Genomic DNA, 17588 nt, shown 5'->3' on the forward strand with positions numbered 1-17588 from the left:
TCTCTCTCTCTCTCTCTCTCTCTCCTCCCGTCTCTCTCTCTCTCTCTCTCTTCCTCTCTCTCTCTCTCTCTCTCTCTCTCTCTCTCTCTCTTCCCGTCTCTCTCTTTCTCTCTCTCTTTCCCTCTCTCTCTCTCTCTCTCTCTCTCTCTCTCTCTCTTTCTCTCTCTCTCTCCCTCTCTCTCTCTCTCTCTCTCTCTCTCTCTCTTCCCCTCTCTCTCTCTCTCTCTCTCTTTCCCTCTCTCTCTCTCTCTCTCTCTCTCTCTCTTTTCCCGTCTCTCTCTTCCCGTCTCTCTCTTTCTCTCTCTCTTTCCCTCTCTCTCTCTCTCTCTCTCTCCCCTCTTTCTTTCTTTCTCTCCCTCTCTCTCTCTCTTCCCTCTTGCTCTCTCTCCCCCTCTTTCTCTCTCTCTCTCTCTCTCTCTCGCTCTCTCTCCCTCTCTCTCTCTCTCCCATCTCTCTCTCACTCTACCTTTCTCTCCCTCTCTCCCTTCTCTCCCTCTCTCTCTCTTCCCTCTTACTCTCTCTCCCCCTCTTTCTCTCTCTCTCTCTCTCGCTCACTCTACCTCTCTCTCTCTCTCCCCTCTCTCTCTCACTCTCCCTTTCTCTCCCTCTCTCCCCTCTCTCCCTCTCTCTCTCTCCCCCCTTACTCTCTCTCCCCCTCTCTCTCTCTCTCTCTCTCTCGCTCACTCTACCTCTCTCTCTCTCTCTCTCCCCTCTCTCTCTCACTCTCCCTTTCTCTCCCTCTCCCCCTTCTCTCCCTCTCTCTCCCTTCCCTCTCTCTCTCCCTCCCCCTCTCCCTCCCTCTCTCTCTCTCTCTCTCTCTCGCTCACTCTCCCTCTCTCTCTCTCTCTCCCATCTCTCTCTCACTCTACCTTTCTCTCCCTCTCTCCCTTCTCTCTCTCTCAATCTCCCCCTCTCTCACTCTCTCCCCCATCTCTCGCTCCCCCCCCTCTCTCTCCCTTCTCTCTCTCTCTCTCTCGCTCACTCTACCTCTCTCTCTCTCTCTCTCCTCTCTCTCTCTCTCTCCCCATCTCCCCCTCCCCCTCTCTCCCCCCTCTCTCTCTCTCTCCCCCTCTCTCGCTCCCCCCCTCTCTCTCTCTCTCCCCTCTCTCCCTGTCCTCACTATCTCTCTCCCTCCTCTCCCTCCCCCTCTCTGACTCTCCTCTCCCTGTCCTCTCTCTCTCTCTCTACCTCCCCCTCTCTGACTTTCCTCTCTCACTGTCCTCTCTCTCTCTCTACCTCCCCCTCTCTGACTTTCCTCTCTCACTGTCCTCTCTCTCTACCTCCCCCTCTCTGACTTTCCTCTCTCATTGTCCTCTCTCTCTCTCTCCCTCCCCCTCTTTCTCCCTCCTCCCACTCTCTCCCTCCTTCTCTCTCTCTCTCTCTCCCTCCCTCTATGCTTCTCTTCTTCTCTCCCTCTCTCTCTCTCTCTCTCTCTCTCTCTCTCTCTCTTACTCTCTCTCCCTCCCTCTATTCGTCTCTCACTCTCTGTCTCTCTCCTCTCTCTCTCTCTCTCTCCCTCCCTCTATTCTTCTCTCACTCTCTGTCTCTCTCCTCTCTATCTCTCTCTTCCTCTCTCCCTCCCTCTATTCTTCTCTCACACTCTCTTTCCTCTCTATCTCTCTCTTCCCCTCTCTCCCTCCCTCTATTCTTCTCTCACACACTCTCTCTCCTCTCTCTCTCTCTCTTCCTCTCTCTCCCTCCCTCTATTCTTCTCTCACACTCTCTCCTCTCTATCTCTCTCTTCCTCTCTCTCTCTCCCTCTATTCTTCTCTCACTCTCTGTCTCCTAGCTACCTCTCTCCCCCTCTCTTCCTCCCTTTTATTTCTCTCTCTTTCCCTCTCTCCCGCTCCCTCTCTCTCTCTCTCAAAATTCTAAAGATGTTATTTCAGACAAATTTCTCTTTTTCCTAAAAAATAGAAAATCCAAACTAAAACCCTGATTCAATCACAGAAGGCTAAACTCGAAATATTTGGAGTTATTTTTCTCAATGGTCAGTAAACGGAAAATATATTATTCAGCCATCCATAATTCTTTGGATATTACTCAAACATACTTCTCCAATGTAACTCTTTTCCATTTTACTTTAAATCGTTTTAAGTGATTTTATTAAAAAAATAATAATGATTTGGAACTATCGGTGGAGTGGGAGAATATTTTTCTATTTTTTACTTTTTTTTGTTGTTTTGTAGTGGACGGCAGCCGTCAATGTCCTGTCAATAGTCAACGTCAACCCACCATACTTGACGTTGACGTATGTGAGCTGGTTGAAGTTGAAGTTGACAGGGTTGACTGCTGCGATGATGTAGAGAAAGAGGTGAGAGAGAGAGCGAATGAGAGAGAGATAAACAGATAGATATATAGATAGATAGAGATAGAGATAAATAGATAGATAGATAGATAGAGAGAGAGAGAGAGTGAAAAAGAGAGAGAGGTATCAAGAGAGAGATAGAGAGAGGGATCCAGAGAAAGAATAGGGAATCACAGAGAGATTGAGAGAGGGAGCCCGAGAGAGAAGAGGGAACCACAAGAGATAGAGAGAAGGAACCAGAGAAAGAAAGAGAGGCATATAGGGAAAAAGGGAATTACAAAGAGAGAGAAAGAGAGAGGAGCCAGAGAAAGAGAGGCATATAGGGAAAAAGGGAATTTCAAAGAGAGAGGAGCCAGAGAGAGAGAGGCTAAGAGAGAAACATACTAAGAGACAGAGACTAAGAGAGAAATACTGAGAAATAAAGAGAGAGACTAAGAGAGAAAGAGAGAGAAAGACCAAGAAAGAGAGAGAGAGAGACTGAGAGAAAGAGAGTGATAAAGACTAAGAAAGAAAGAGAGAGAGAGAGACTGAGAAAGAGAGAGAGACTGAGAGAAAGAGTGAGAAAGACTAAGAAAGAGAGAGAGACTGAGAGAAAGAGTGAGAAAGACTAAGAAAGAGAGAGAGACTGAGAGAAAGAGAGAGAGACTGAGAAAGATGGACAGATTAAGAGAGAAAGAGGGAGAGAGAGACTGAGAAAGATAGACCTACTAAGAGAGAAAGAGAGAAAGAGACTGAGAAAGAGAGAGAAACTAAGAGAGAAACAGAGAGAAAGACTGAGAAAGAGAGAGAGACTGAGAACGAGAGAGACTAAGAGATAAAGAGAGAGAAAGACTAAGAAAGAGAGAGAGACTGAGAACGAGAGAGACTAAGAGATAAAGAGAGAGAAAGACTAAGAAAGAGAGAGAGACTGAGAAAGAGAGAGACACTAAGAGAGAAAGAGAGAGAAAGACTCAGAAAAAGAGAGAGACTAAGAGAGAAAGACTAAGAAAGAAAGAGAGAGAAAGACTAAGAAAGAGAGAGAAAGACTAAGAGAGAAAGACTAAGAAAGAAAGAGAGAGAAAGACTAAGAAAGAGAGAGAGACTAAGAGAGAAAGACTAAGAAAGAAAGAGAGAGAAAGACGAAGAAAGAGAGAGAGAGACTAAGAGAGAAAGACTAAGAAAGAAAGAGAGAGAAAGACGAAGAAAGAGAGAGAGAGACTAAGAGAGAAAGACTAAGAAAGAAAGAGCGAGAGACTGAGAGGAAGAGGGAGACTACGAGAGAAAGAGAGGGCGAGATGGATTAAGAGAGGGAGACTAAGAGATAGAGAGAGAGTCAAAGAGAGAGAGAGCGAGATGGACTAAGAGAGAGGGGGATCAGAGAGAGACTGCGAGAAAGAGAGAGAGCGAGATTAACAAAGAGAGAGAGGCTAAGAGAGAGAGCGAGATTAACAAAGAGAGAGAGGCTAAGAGAGAGAGCGAGATCAACTAAGAGAGAGAGAGAGAGAACGAGAGACTAAGAGAGAGCGAGATGGACTAAGAGAGAGAGAGAGACTAGAGGGAGAACGAGAGATTAAGAGAGAGATAGACAGAGAGAGAATGAGAGATTAAGAGAGAGATAGACAGAGAGAACGAGAGACTAAGAGAGAGCGAGATGGACTAAGAGAGAGAATGAGAGATTAAGAGAGAGATAGACAGAGAGAGAACGAGAGATTAAGAGAGAGATAGACAGAGAGAGAACGAGAGACTAAGAGAGAGATAGACAGAGAGCGAACGAGAGACTAAGAGAGAGAGGGACTAGAGAGACAGAGAGAACGAGAGACTATGAGAGAGAGACTAAAAGAGAGAGAGGGACTGGAGAGAGATACAGAGAGAATGAGAGACTAGGAGAGAGAGAGAGAGACCGAGAGAGAATGAGAGACTAAGAGAGCGAGAGAGACTGACTGAGAGAGACAGACAGAGACAGAGAGAGAGAAATAGAGACAGAGAGTGATATAAACAGACAATAATGTTATCACATGCAGGGTTGACGTAGACTCTCGCAACAAGTAACACCGTCAATGGCCACCGTCAACATCATCAGGAAGTGCCAATCCCTATCACTGTCACTTGTGTCTGAATGTTGATAGCAACAGCTAAAAACCAGTAATTATTTTCTGTTAATTTCTTTCTTTCCTGATCTTAATATAACAAATGGAACCACCTCGTCATTATGGCGATGTAACATAAAATTTTAGTTATATTCTAACCTAAAAACACGTAGTAGCATCCGTAAGTTTCATTATTGCAATGTAACATAAAAACATGAGCATGTGATGATTACTTGAATGCTCAATTGATACCTCATCATTTAAAAGTTGTATGTGTATATGCTACTACTTATACTTTTGCAATATTGATGATGAGAATATAGAGGCACAGTGAAAACCAAAGCGACACAGAATAATATTCGAGTTGACGAAGGATGCCATTTTGTGCACTTTCGCAACTAGTAAGGCATTTCTTATGAAATGAACAATGTTAGGTATGCGTAACCTCGCACTATGCTTTATGTTCTGGGTTTAACTATTTGAAGATCCTAAATATTTAGTATAAAAGTACTTTAAATTATTTGAATCTATCATGCCTTCTTGAATAAGTATCTTTTTATTAGAAACATGTCCTTAGGTCTTGACTCATTAATTCCAAACAATGCATTTCTGGATCAACTTCTTTTCTTAACTTCTATGATTTATTTTCAGCTCTTGTTTTATAAATGTGATGAATTTTTTTGCTGTATGTTTGATAAAAAAAATATTTTTATGGAATCACCAGATTCAGTATGGTAAGTTTTTTAGGTTTTATGTCATAAATAAAATATGATGTACTCCTATGGCACATTTATATTAATTCCCTTCAAAATGTTAAAAATTTTCTCAATGAAAATGAATCACTGACACCCTATTGAAAAAGTCTGACGTGTATACAAAATTTTGAATGGCTCCAACATCTGATGCGTACAAAGGAGATATCAACAAGTGAAGTGGACGGGAAGAAATGGCCTGTTACTGTTCTCTTTCTCATTCTGTCACCTACTCAAAAAGGAAACTTTTTATATTCCATTATAGGTCGAGACTCATATTTATTAATAGTTTGGAGAAATCTTATTTCTCTTCTAATTGAAAAGTCATGGTAAGAAAATAAAAACTTTTTAGTTCAATGATATAGATGAACACTCTTAGTCAGACTTTATACTCCAAACACTACAGTAAATGGTCATGACTCATTCAATAGAGTATGATAGCAGAAAAACCATACAAAACCATGTAAACATTTCTGTATCATCACATGACATCATTTAGCGAAGAGAAGAACCTTTTTAGAGTTGAATGGACATAGTATCTTTATGTTTATCAAAAAAATAAACGTCTGAGAGTAAGTTCATAGGTTAAATCTAGGCTTTGGACCCAACTTCTCATGATATGTGTTTCAACTTGTTATATATCAGTGGATAAAAATAATATTCACCCAACGTTATTTGACAAGTAAAATGGCCCAGCCAACGCCCATATCTATATACTTTTCTACATTTAGTGAGTTATTTCATAATAAAATAAAGTATTTATTCATATGATTCATAAAGCACTTTGTGTTTATGAAAGTTTTTTGGAAATTTAAAAGGTATGATTTGATGAGTCATTTCTATAAGCTCTAGATGATATTTTTCAAAAATGGAGAGAAAATGTTAATTTATGAATTTTAACCCCTCTTATTAAAAAAAGGAACTAATTTATGTGGGGTGAATCCAAATATGGTGCAACTATTAAAAAACAGATGTATCTAGATGTTTCATCTTAATCCAGTTTTTATTTTTAAGGTTCTGATTGAAGCAAATATATTTATAATAATTTCCTTAATGGCACAAGAGTACGAATTGAACCACATAAAGCATGTATTAAATCATTGGTTTTCTTTTTTTTTTTTATAATATTTTCAAAAGTGTTTTATAAATGTTCTAGGTTTTACATAAAATTAATATTTCAAAAATAAACTATTGGAGTAAAAATATTTTATCCCTAAAAGTCTGAAAAATTTTTTTTGGGAGTTTCAAATAAAATATCTATTTTTGAGAAAAGTTATAAAATTTTCGAAGGTAAAAATAATTTTAAGTGAATTTTCTTACATGCATTGGAGCTTGGTGGCATTTCACGGTGGCTGGTGACAGAGAAGCAGGCGAAAATGAGAGGGGAAGGTCACCTGTTAGTGCTGGGCTGCACCACAGGCGAGTGAGCACATGGTTTCATCAGACATGAGACAAGCGAGTGCTAGAAATTGGCTTGACCAAGTTACTCGGTTAGGCTGAGTTAACTTTTTCCAGCTGAGTTGACTTGATCAGAAACTAAAAATGTGTATCTCATGTAGAGATTTGAGTGATATAAAGGCAGCGATGCTTGTTCTCTGAAATTGATGACTGGTTACTTTCACCATAGGTCAAAATTTTTAGCTTTGTTAGAAGCATTGGAAAGCTCCACATCTTGGGTGTATTCCATGACTTGAAAAAATGAGGGAAAATCAGGTAATTAAGAAGATAAAATCACACCCACCAAGATGTCTATTTGTTTCTTCTCTAGTTCCTTGATTGCGACTCCACCCTCTTGCAGAGTAGGAATATACCTTCAAAAGAATACTGTTCACTCAGCTAGTCATGGTTGTGGCATAAATCTCAGGATGAGATAAAAAGTGGGGAAGAGAAATTTAAAGAAAAGATACCTAATGGTCTCACCCCTTAGATATGATTAATTAGAATTAATTAGATGGATGACATGTCTTCAATTGAGCCTTGTTTAATGCTTCCATACATCCTCCAATAGGGAACGAACTTCTAAGGTGAAAGTGTATTTGTAGTTCCTCAAAACCTTCTCCCTCTGACTTAGCCTTCTAAATGGGTTTAATTTGGATTTAACTAATTCTCCTTGATTATTGGGCCTTGTCTTCTGGTCCAGGTCAGGGCTTAGGCTTCATCTTATCTCCCCTATGCATCCAAAATTTAATATTTTATTTACTTAAATCCTGCATTTAAAAAATCAATGAAAATGTTAGAACTTATCCACAACTAAAAAGGAGCTAAGTGGGGTTAGTCTCAAAACTCATTTATAAGTGCGTAAAATAAACTAACTTAGGACATTGAATTTTATTGAGTTTATCTAATTTAAAACCATAAATGATGATTACTATGTGTGCATAATAAAAAAATTAAAATAAAACACACCAACACACAAATATCAACACTTATTTAATAATAAGACCATTTTTTAAATATCCGTTAACCACTTCATCTAATACATTATAATCCTAGTGATTTTAAATTTTAATTTGAGTAATGTTGGGTTTTGTGTAGTGTTTGACTATCCAAAAATATTCACACAATGGAAATTTAGATTGCATCAGGACAAAATTTAGAAAAAAGAAGGATCATGTAACCACCTTGTGTGGAGTCAAACCAATCATCAGATGATTCCTCAAATAAGTCTCTTCAAGATACAGAAAATACAGCCTCTAGATGTATCCATGTAGTCTTTGGTTAGCGGAGTCTCCTTGTTTTCTTCTCAAATAGTCCATTCAGATATTTGTGAAGATCTTCTCACCTTTTGAATCATTTGAAGATGGGAGAGAGAGTTTAAGATGAAGAAAAGAACGAAGGTTTCTCTACGGAAACTCATTAGGGGTGTATTCCTTCTAGGAGTCTTCCTCCTTTTAAACATAAAACTATTATTTTTCATAAACCCCCTTAACTTTAATGTACATATCCTCTGATAACTAAAAATCACAAATGATAGGCTAATTGTTTAGTAACAACATTTAATTTACATGTTTATTTCTATGAAAACAATCATAAATGAATGTTCTTTACCCCAAAATATTTTTTTATAATGATATTCAAATTTTCTTATCTTTTAGTATTTACAAAATTTTCTAACTTCAAATTGATAAAGAAAACAATTTTATAAGCCAGAATATATATTTCTGGATTTATTTAAATATTTCATGTTTTTAAATGCATTTTTATCTTGATTTATTCTGCTATGATAGCAGTTCATGTTGACCAATCACTGGTTGCTGTAAATGATTGTCGTTAGCCAATCATTGGCAAAAACCAATGATTATTTTTCAATAAGTACACTTATTTGTTAGATGCACCCTATCCATACATATATATGTATGCACATTGAGAGCTGACATCCACTCCGCAGTTGATGTCATGCCCAAGATCATTTTATGGTATGGGCTCACTCCATGTCAGAGCCTATGTGCAAACCCAAAGTTGTATTGGAACCATCAGTTGTGTCTAAGATTACACTCAAGCTAAGGTGGTTTACACAATCCTGCTCACACAAAAGCGCATTAGCCGACGATCATGCCTACACACACTTTGGTACATGACACGTGCCGATGCTATCTACATTGCATGACTCCAGGCTTGTACTGTGCGAACGGCTGAGCCAAAATCTGCACACAAGCTCACACACACGTGTGATAGCCCATAAGCCCACACCCGTACTCACACCTATAACTGTTCTTATGCCCATGTGACAGTGCTAATGCATGTGCGTAAAGTTGCATTTAACCCTGTCTGTATGGCCTGGACTATGACCATGAAAATTCATGAGCCTGCACTTGTGCCTGCGCATGCAGACATGCTCAGGCCTACACTTTTTGCATGCTGAACCTTATGCTTGTGTATAGACCTACACACACACACTCCACATGCACTCTGGTGCATATCTTATTTTAATATCATATTTTAATACATTTTTATATATTCCTCTAAACAAAATTATTGAATTTTTATAAACAATAAAGATCAAATTTAAACCCCTATTTCCCAAAGGATAAACCCTTTATATTCTTAGCATTAAGCATTTTAGCTAAAATTATGAATATTATTGCATAAGAAAATTTCTGGATTGTGATTTATTTTAACCACAAAATGGTCTTATTACCTGTACTTCAGAATTTACTATGTTCTTGTACTATTTCAAAACTCTTGGAATGGCTTAGGGTACTGTCCATTATCAAACCCTAATTGGTCATCCGAACTAAGATTGATGCATTGTGAAATCATAAGAAAACTCCTTTGCTGTTATTTCCATTAGCTTGGAAAATAAATTAATTACAGCATCTTTAGTTACACTCTTCTCTCTTATTTATCGCCTACAATCTCATCATGCACCTAATCCCATACTATATTATTAGACAGAAAAATACTTTTTTGGTTGTACACATAGAATCTTTATGTAATCATGAAATTACTTTGAGTGATTAAAATATAGTGTGAATCTTGAAGTTGACAGAAAGGTCATAAAATTTAACCTTTAGGGTGTGAGAGAGAATTGAAAATATTGAGCATAATATGGATATAAACATGGAAACACACAAATATATGGTGGATAATAATTAGATAAATGATTATAATTACAGTAAGCGGGATGGAGTTGACACAAATTAGGATATATATGGGACATTGAATAAAATATGTATGAATAAGAGTATTTATTATGAATAATCTCCATGCCATTTTTTTATAGGTTAAGGTTAGTACCTTAATCCTGTCCCCAATATTTCCTTATCAGAGTACTGTGTGTAAGATCCTCACAAAGTGTTAAGTGCTCCCAATCCAAAAGCACATTTTTCAGAAAGGAGTTACAAAACTATATAAAAATAAATAAAAAATCTTGGTTAGAGTTCTTGATAAACTCAAAATTAGGATTTTAACTCTTCATTGATGCTTTTGAGTTAAATCCAATAAAAAAAATAAACCAGTACTCATGAAAATAAATCTAGCCAGTGATGAGTATGTATCATCTCCATAGGGTGCAGTAATTAAGGATTTAATATTCTTTAAATAGTTATTAATAAGGTGAAGGGAGATACATATAAATACATGGTAGAGAGATGAGGAAAATGTGATACAAGAAGGTTATACTTATTAATGAGATGAATATGATTACTGTAAATGGGAGATAGTGATATGAATGAATTGAGTTAGTGGGATGATGGTGAGACGACAAAGACACGGTGATATGAAATGCAAAAGGCATAATAAAGAAGTGTAAATATTTGATGTGATGTTAATATGTGATGATGAGATGAGTCTAAGCTAATGATGATGAGGAAAATAACCAGTAAAAGGTGATGGCACTTACCGTAGATGCTTACATCTTGCCAAGGTTATGGCATTTCACTGGTGTATGTAAGCTCCCCCTCTTATAAGATACCCATGACACCAAGAACAAGCTTGATGGATCTCAAAAACTCACTGTCCTTAAATCAACACACAAATTTCCGTTACCGATATCCGGATATCCGTTTCGATATCCGGATATTTTTTTCCGAATCCGTCGCAATCCCATATGGTAGATTTCTAAAATGTTTTAAGGTTTAAAGTCGGTCCAGCCCTTTTTTATATAAAGCCTTCAATTAAGTTGCGTGTGCAAACGAATGCTCCATGTCACATTACTAGAGAAATGCCTTTATCACTATATATTGTCCAAATATGTATAGGAGAACTATCCGAAAATAAAAATTTATACATTAAACCCATATAAATAATTTATTTTGATCCTTAATGGGGAAACATTTAACCTATATTTTTTATTGGGACTAAGTTATATCTAAAATATTTTTCCTCGAAATCTGAAAAGAAACTAGAAGATTATTTTTATTAAAGTTTTAGCATGTATGTGGAAGATGTTTACCTATCCTCCACTAGAAACCTGATAAAATGAAGAAGCTTGTTGGGAAATGTTGAAAATTCCACAATTAATGCCCACACTTTGTTGAAATTTATACAATTAAATATTAAATATTTTGAAAATATGTATATCAGTAATTTTGAAGTCCCCACATTAGGTAAGTGTAAATGTTTAATGTTGGAAAATTGCAACATTAAACATGGTGAATTAAGTGAAATTTTTTAACAAAAGATGCCTACACTATTTGGTTCTTTAACATGGTTTATATACCTAGTATTTAAATTAGTAAATTACGTGCAAATTGAAAATAGGTATATTACTAATTCAAGATTTTTGTAGCAAAATGTTTTAAAATTTTAAACAAAAAGATGCCCACACTATTTGGTTCTTTAACATGGTTTATATACCTAATATTTAAATTAGTGAATTAAGTGAAAATTTAAAATATGTATATTACTAATTGGGTAAGTGAACATTTTTAATGTTGGAAAATTCAAGAAATTCATAGGAAAACGTTTTAAAATTTTCAACATAAAATGCGTGCAACAAAATTGACTAGTTCTGCTATATAATCGTCAAAATATGCCCTTTGCCTGATAATTTCCCCACGGCTACGTCAAATGTTTGTGCTTACTTGGTCATCACCTGCATAGTGAAAGATAACAAATAAAACATGATGGTTATGTAAAATATGCATAAAAGGTAGTCAATGTAGGTGATGTGTACTTCGAGCAGATGCAACTACCCCATCCTCGCCATCCTTGCCATCCGAATCCAGCTCCACATCAGTGTACCATCGCTTGTTGTCCGCATGTGGACAACACTTCATAGTGATGAGTGTTTGGATGCTTATCGGTGACAAATGTGATCTCTTGTACGTGACAATAGCATTGCCCGCCGAGAACATGCGCTCAGAAGGAGCGCTCGTTGCACATACGGATAACAGCTCCCTTGTAATGGAGGCAAGTAAGGGGAAGCATTTCGCCCTTGTGCTGGACCACAATGATAGTGGGGTGAACACTCCTCATTAGGCACGACCTCTGTTAGGTATTGGTTGAACTCGTCCAATGCCGACCTCATTGACACAGGTGCCGGTTGGACTTTACGCATAGTGCTCTGTAGCCAAGAGTCCAATTCCCTACCTTTTGAGTGCTCATATTCAGCGTGCCCACTCGATACATGCCTCAACGAGTCACATGGTAACAAAGATCAGACATATGCAATGGTTGCTTCTCTGACACCCTAACGGAGCATTGCCCCTTTGTGGAATGGGTCCATTCATGCCGCGCGGGTGATTGCATCATTTGCCCACGAGATTTCTGCATATTGTGCTAGATTGCGTTGCATTGCCTTACACGCTTGCGCCATGTTAGAACAATCTCCTTCATGCAACTGTCGTACGCAGGTGAAGAAAGTGCCCTCTTCAACTTACTGGACCACCTCCTCCATGTGGCACATGAGGCCACCTATGAGAAATAATACATCACATATGGCCGGCGTCACTATCTTGCAAACATGATTGGCCTCCATTATATGCAGCTGATCAGGGTCATCCACCACCAAGCCCTTAAGCTCAGCATGATGTTTAGGATGACAAGATTGGAAATGTCTCCAAAATACGTTGGTGCTCTTGTCAGCCTGCCACTTGATCGATTTCCTCTTATTGTGCAGGTTCTTCTCACTGTATAGTAAGCATGCATAGTACCCATCACCAATGTGTTCGAAGTAGCCAATGATGACTGAACGGTTTGAACGAGGGTGACTTTGTACCGTACGAGATGCTCTTGCGTCCGTACCTTCAGGACAACTAGGTCCTGCCCTAGAGCACTCTTGGGGCGGGGCACTACCTCTAGGTGGGTTCGTGGTTCTGAGAAGCATAATATGGTTAGCAAAAATTGTTTCATACATCAACGCATGTTGATGAGCTATGCCTAAAACTATAAAGAAGGTATGCTTAAAACAATTGTTTCATTGTTTTTCCTGCCAAGGAAGAGTTCGGAGATCTTTTTGTTTTTTGCTTGTGCATTCTTCTATCACACATGAATCTCCCGACATTATTCTGTGAATTGTTGTTTCCAACATAGCACCAAGAAAGAAATAAGCAAGGAGTTATGTGAAATGATCATTATTTGTGAAGAGACACAGAGGGAGAGAGAGTGAGAGGCAAAGAGACAAAGAGTGAAAGAGTGAGAGGGAGGGAGAATGAGAGAAATAAAGAGATAATGAATCACAGAGTGATACAGAATGGGAGAGGGGGAGAATGAGAAAGACTGAGAGAGAGTGAGAGAGACAAAGAGTGAAAGAGTGAGAAAGAGGGAGATTGCAAGAAATGAAGAGAGAAAGAATCACAGAGTGATAGAGAATGAGAGCGGGGGAGAATGAGAGAAATTGAGACTGAGAGAGATTGAGAGAATCAAAGAGTAGAGTGACAGAGAGGGAGAATGAGAGAAATAAAGAGAGAAACAACCGCAGAGTGATAGAGAAAGAGAGAGGGGGAGTGTTAGAGAAATTGAGACTGAGAGAGAATGAGAGAGACAAAGAGTGAAAGAGTGAGAGAGAGGGAGAATGAGAGAAATAAAGAGAGAAACAATCTCAGAGTGATAGAGAATGAGAGAGGGGGAGAACAAGAGAAATTGAAACTGAGAGAGAGTGAGAGAGACAAAGAGTGAAATAGTGAGAGAGAGGGAGAATGAGAGAAATAAAGAGAGAAACAATCGCAGAGTAATGGAGAATGAGAGAGGGGGAGAACAAGAGAAATTGAAACAGAGAGAGAGTGAGAGAGTCAGAGAGTGAAAGAGTGAGAGAGAGAGGGAGAATGAGAGAAATAAAGAGAGAAACAATCGCAGAGTAATGGAGAATGAGAGAGGGGGAGAACAAGAGAAATTGAAACAGAGAGAGAGTGAAGAGACAAAGAGTTAAAGAGTGAGAGAGAGAGGGAGAATGAGAGAAATGAAGAGAGAAACAATCGCAGAGTAATTGAGAATGAGAGTTATCTTATCCTCTGAGATATTTATATATTGAGTCCTAAATGAGTTTATTTTACTCACTAAGGACTTATTTTAAAAAATAAATGATATCCTAAATTACTTCAAACATATTTTCAATGTTTAAAATGTATCAAATTATGTGCGATTCAAACAATATCAGAAATTTAGGGTGAAAATTCTATCTTGAAACTTCAGACATCATTTTCATGGCTTTGATTTTATGAAAAAGAAACGGGGGAGATCAAATTGAAAAAAAAAAAGATTCCCTTGTAATAAGATATTACATTCAATGAGTTATTGGGTGAGGGAAACTGCTGTATTTTTTATCTTACAAAAATTTTAAATTCTTGATTCTAGACTGAAGTGGGGAGGAGAAATGTTTATTCCTTGACTCATTTATATTTTCTTCTCGAAGAAGTAAGTACATGGAAAACCTGTTCTCAGAGAAAATAACAACATTAGAATATTAGCTCATATCAATGTGCTTTGATCCATATCAAATATTTTGAAGTATATTTATTGTAATTAGTATTCATGATTGACACAATATTTTTTGAATTTGTTCCTAAATTTAAATTCACCCATGGTTTTGATTCCTTTTTATCTCCTTAAGTAACCCTGCCAATATTGATCCATTTCAACTAATAATGATAATAATCATATAAGAGTTAAGAAGAACTATATTCCAACCCATGTCTAGGGCTCCTAATTCAGTGCTAAAATCCTAAGTAAAAGTTATATTTATGATGATATATACCTTATATAATGATTTAAATGACATGATAATATGTTTTCATGTGGTGTAATCATTATGGTAAATATACTATACTGATTAAAGTTGGAATAACTTATAATTGATGGACAATGTTGAATAAAAAAGTTAATAAGAAAAATTTGTAACGACCATTCAATCTTTGGAGATACATCTTTCAAAGCATATCCAAATTTGATGGAAGATAATATATGATTGGAATATTATCTTCTGTGAAATGTGCACACTTATAAAGGTGAAACAAATTTTAAATCATTTAAATATGAAGTATCATGACAACTAACATTATTATGTGTCTCTTTGTTGAGATAATGATTTTTGCAAATGTATAAATCTAGGGATCTGGACAAACATGGAAAGTATAGAAGTTATAAACTAGACGAGATGGGCTAAGATGTTTCACAAAAGTTTTGGTAATTTTTGGAGGTTAAATTATGACTTCCGGTTTTCTAATTATTATGAGAATTATTATGAACTCATGTAAAATCTAGAGAGTGATATCATCAAGAATGAAGACTCTGACATCTTAAAATCAGTTATGCAATGAAGCCATGGTCGGGGTTTGAATGGATTACTTGGAGATTCCGACCTTGGTCGGTGTAAATTTAGTCTTAACCTTTTTATTAATGGAAAGAGGGGTAAATGGAAGACAGTTCACATTGTATTTGTCTCAAGGAATCATTAGGCAGGGGTTATACAGTATATACTGCTGGATTATTAAATTTCACTTTGGTTTGAGGAAACCCTGGATGCAATGTTCCTTGATTTCAGGAAAGTAAACATTTCTTTATGAGATGTGTATCTAATAATTATTTTAAGGTGGGATATTATGATGCCTGTTCACATACTATCTTGATTCAAAATTTGTGTTGTGTCCTCCATTGAAGCTATAAACATAAAGGTTATATTTTAGGGTTTGAGACACTCAACCAAAAATAATATACCAAGAATCATGGTACTGGAAATAAAGATTGTAAATTGGAGGTTGATAAAGGGATTTTTAGTATAAAAATCTACACATTTTAGAGTCATTATATGCATCATTATATTTATATTATATCTATTTTAATATAAATTTGCTCTGTATGTATTATTTCATGAAAATCCTCAATATGGCAATTTTGATTACTATAAAACTTGTTTAGTGCATGAAAGCCATTTTTTTGTTATCTCATTTTAGAAGAAAAAAAGGCTTATGACCATCAAGATAAAATTATATATACAAGGGAGGGGGGGATTTAAAGTGGCAGACCAAGGACAAGCCGGCAGCCCTCAAGCCAGCCGCCAAGCCAGCAAGCGTTATGTGCTCAAGCCGGCCCAGCTGTCAGTGAGGCCCGCCGCACAAGGTGCTCAGAGCAGGCCCACAATGAGACCACTAGACAGGCCCACTCAGCGGATCACGACACGAGGACATGCAGTCAAGAGGTATAGAATTTTATTTCACAAAATAATACTTGTGAAAATAAATATAGAACTTTACATTTTTATATTTCTCGATATGGGATTTAGATCCCACTAGCTCTTCTATTTTTGCATCTGGCCGGGCGGATGAGCAACGAAGGCATCGTGACCCAATGGGCCGTTATCTTATGAAATTAAAAAACAAGTTATGATCGGGTTTCGAGCTGATCTGCCCCGAAAGCCTGTATTATTTTGGGCCATTTTAAGTAAACAGATATGATCTTGTCCATCCGATCTTCTTAAAGAAGATCGGACAGTGAGGTCTATCCAATTTCTTTTAACTGGTTTTATATCAATTTCAGGTAATCTTATCGGTTGCTAGGCGCTGACGAGGATCACGAGAACCCCTACGGGTGAATCATAGCGTGAGAAGCTGACAGGGCAGCTTGCTAGGCCTACTGATAGGGCACAGAGGGGGTACACTGATCTAATGGGTCCACGACTGCGATCAAATCACAGCCGTTGACCCAAATCGCGAAGAATTGGACGAACGAGGGAGGGGCAGATTTGTCCTTAGCCCCTTGCCGTCCTCCTCATCGGCGGGCCAGCAAAAACTGCCAAAGAGGGGACCACAAGCCGGTCCAATGGCCTCTGGAAGGTCGTTGGATCAAGCCTACCCCTCTAAGGGATCAAGAGAACCTCTCTGGACACTTTAAAAGTGGGGTTTTGACACCTAATTTGCTATCTCTCATTGCAGGAAAGAAGGGGAACGGCGGAGGACTCGTGAAGGTAACCCAGGAGCTTGTGGATGTGCTGTGACACACCTCGACATCTTAAAGGACTCTCGAGAAGATCATGAAGGTCAGAGCATCCCCGAGTAGCACCAGGAAAGAAGAGGAGAGCAAGGGAACCACTAAACCGAGGCTTGGTGGCGGCGATCGGCGCCGCCACTCTGGCTCTTCAAATCAGGACATTCGATGAGGTCTTCAAACCGAGGATTTCGTAGATAGATCCCCAATGTATCATTTACTATCAGCAGAATTCACTCACGGATTCACTCACGGATTTTGTTCTGACATTCTATCGAACACCTTGCATGTTCGAGGAGCACTTGTCAGTGTATATATATATATATACGTTTCTCATTACTTATCTTATAAAATTGAAGTATATACATTTACATCGACCTCTCAGAGGCAGTCCCACTAATACCTCTCGGGTTTCGACAGAATTACCTCTATTATTTCTTACTTTCGAGTCTGAAAATCTATAAAGAAAAACATATCTCTATCAATCGACCCACTCTAGGGCATTCTGTCGAACACCCCACGGGCGTTAGACAGAACATCCCATCTACCATGATTTTCTTCTATAAAATCTATATAACATATATATAAAAAAAACATATAAAA

Source organism: Wolffia australiana, chromosome 8 (genome assembly GCF_029677425.1).
Source record: "Wolffia australiana isolate 7733 chromosome 8, ASM2967742v1".
Classification (NCBI taxonomy): domain Eukaryota; kingdom Viridiplantae; phylum Streptophyta; class Magnoliopsida; order Alismatales; family Araceae; genus Wolffia; species Wolffia australiana.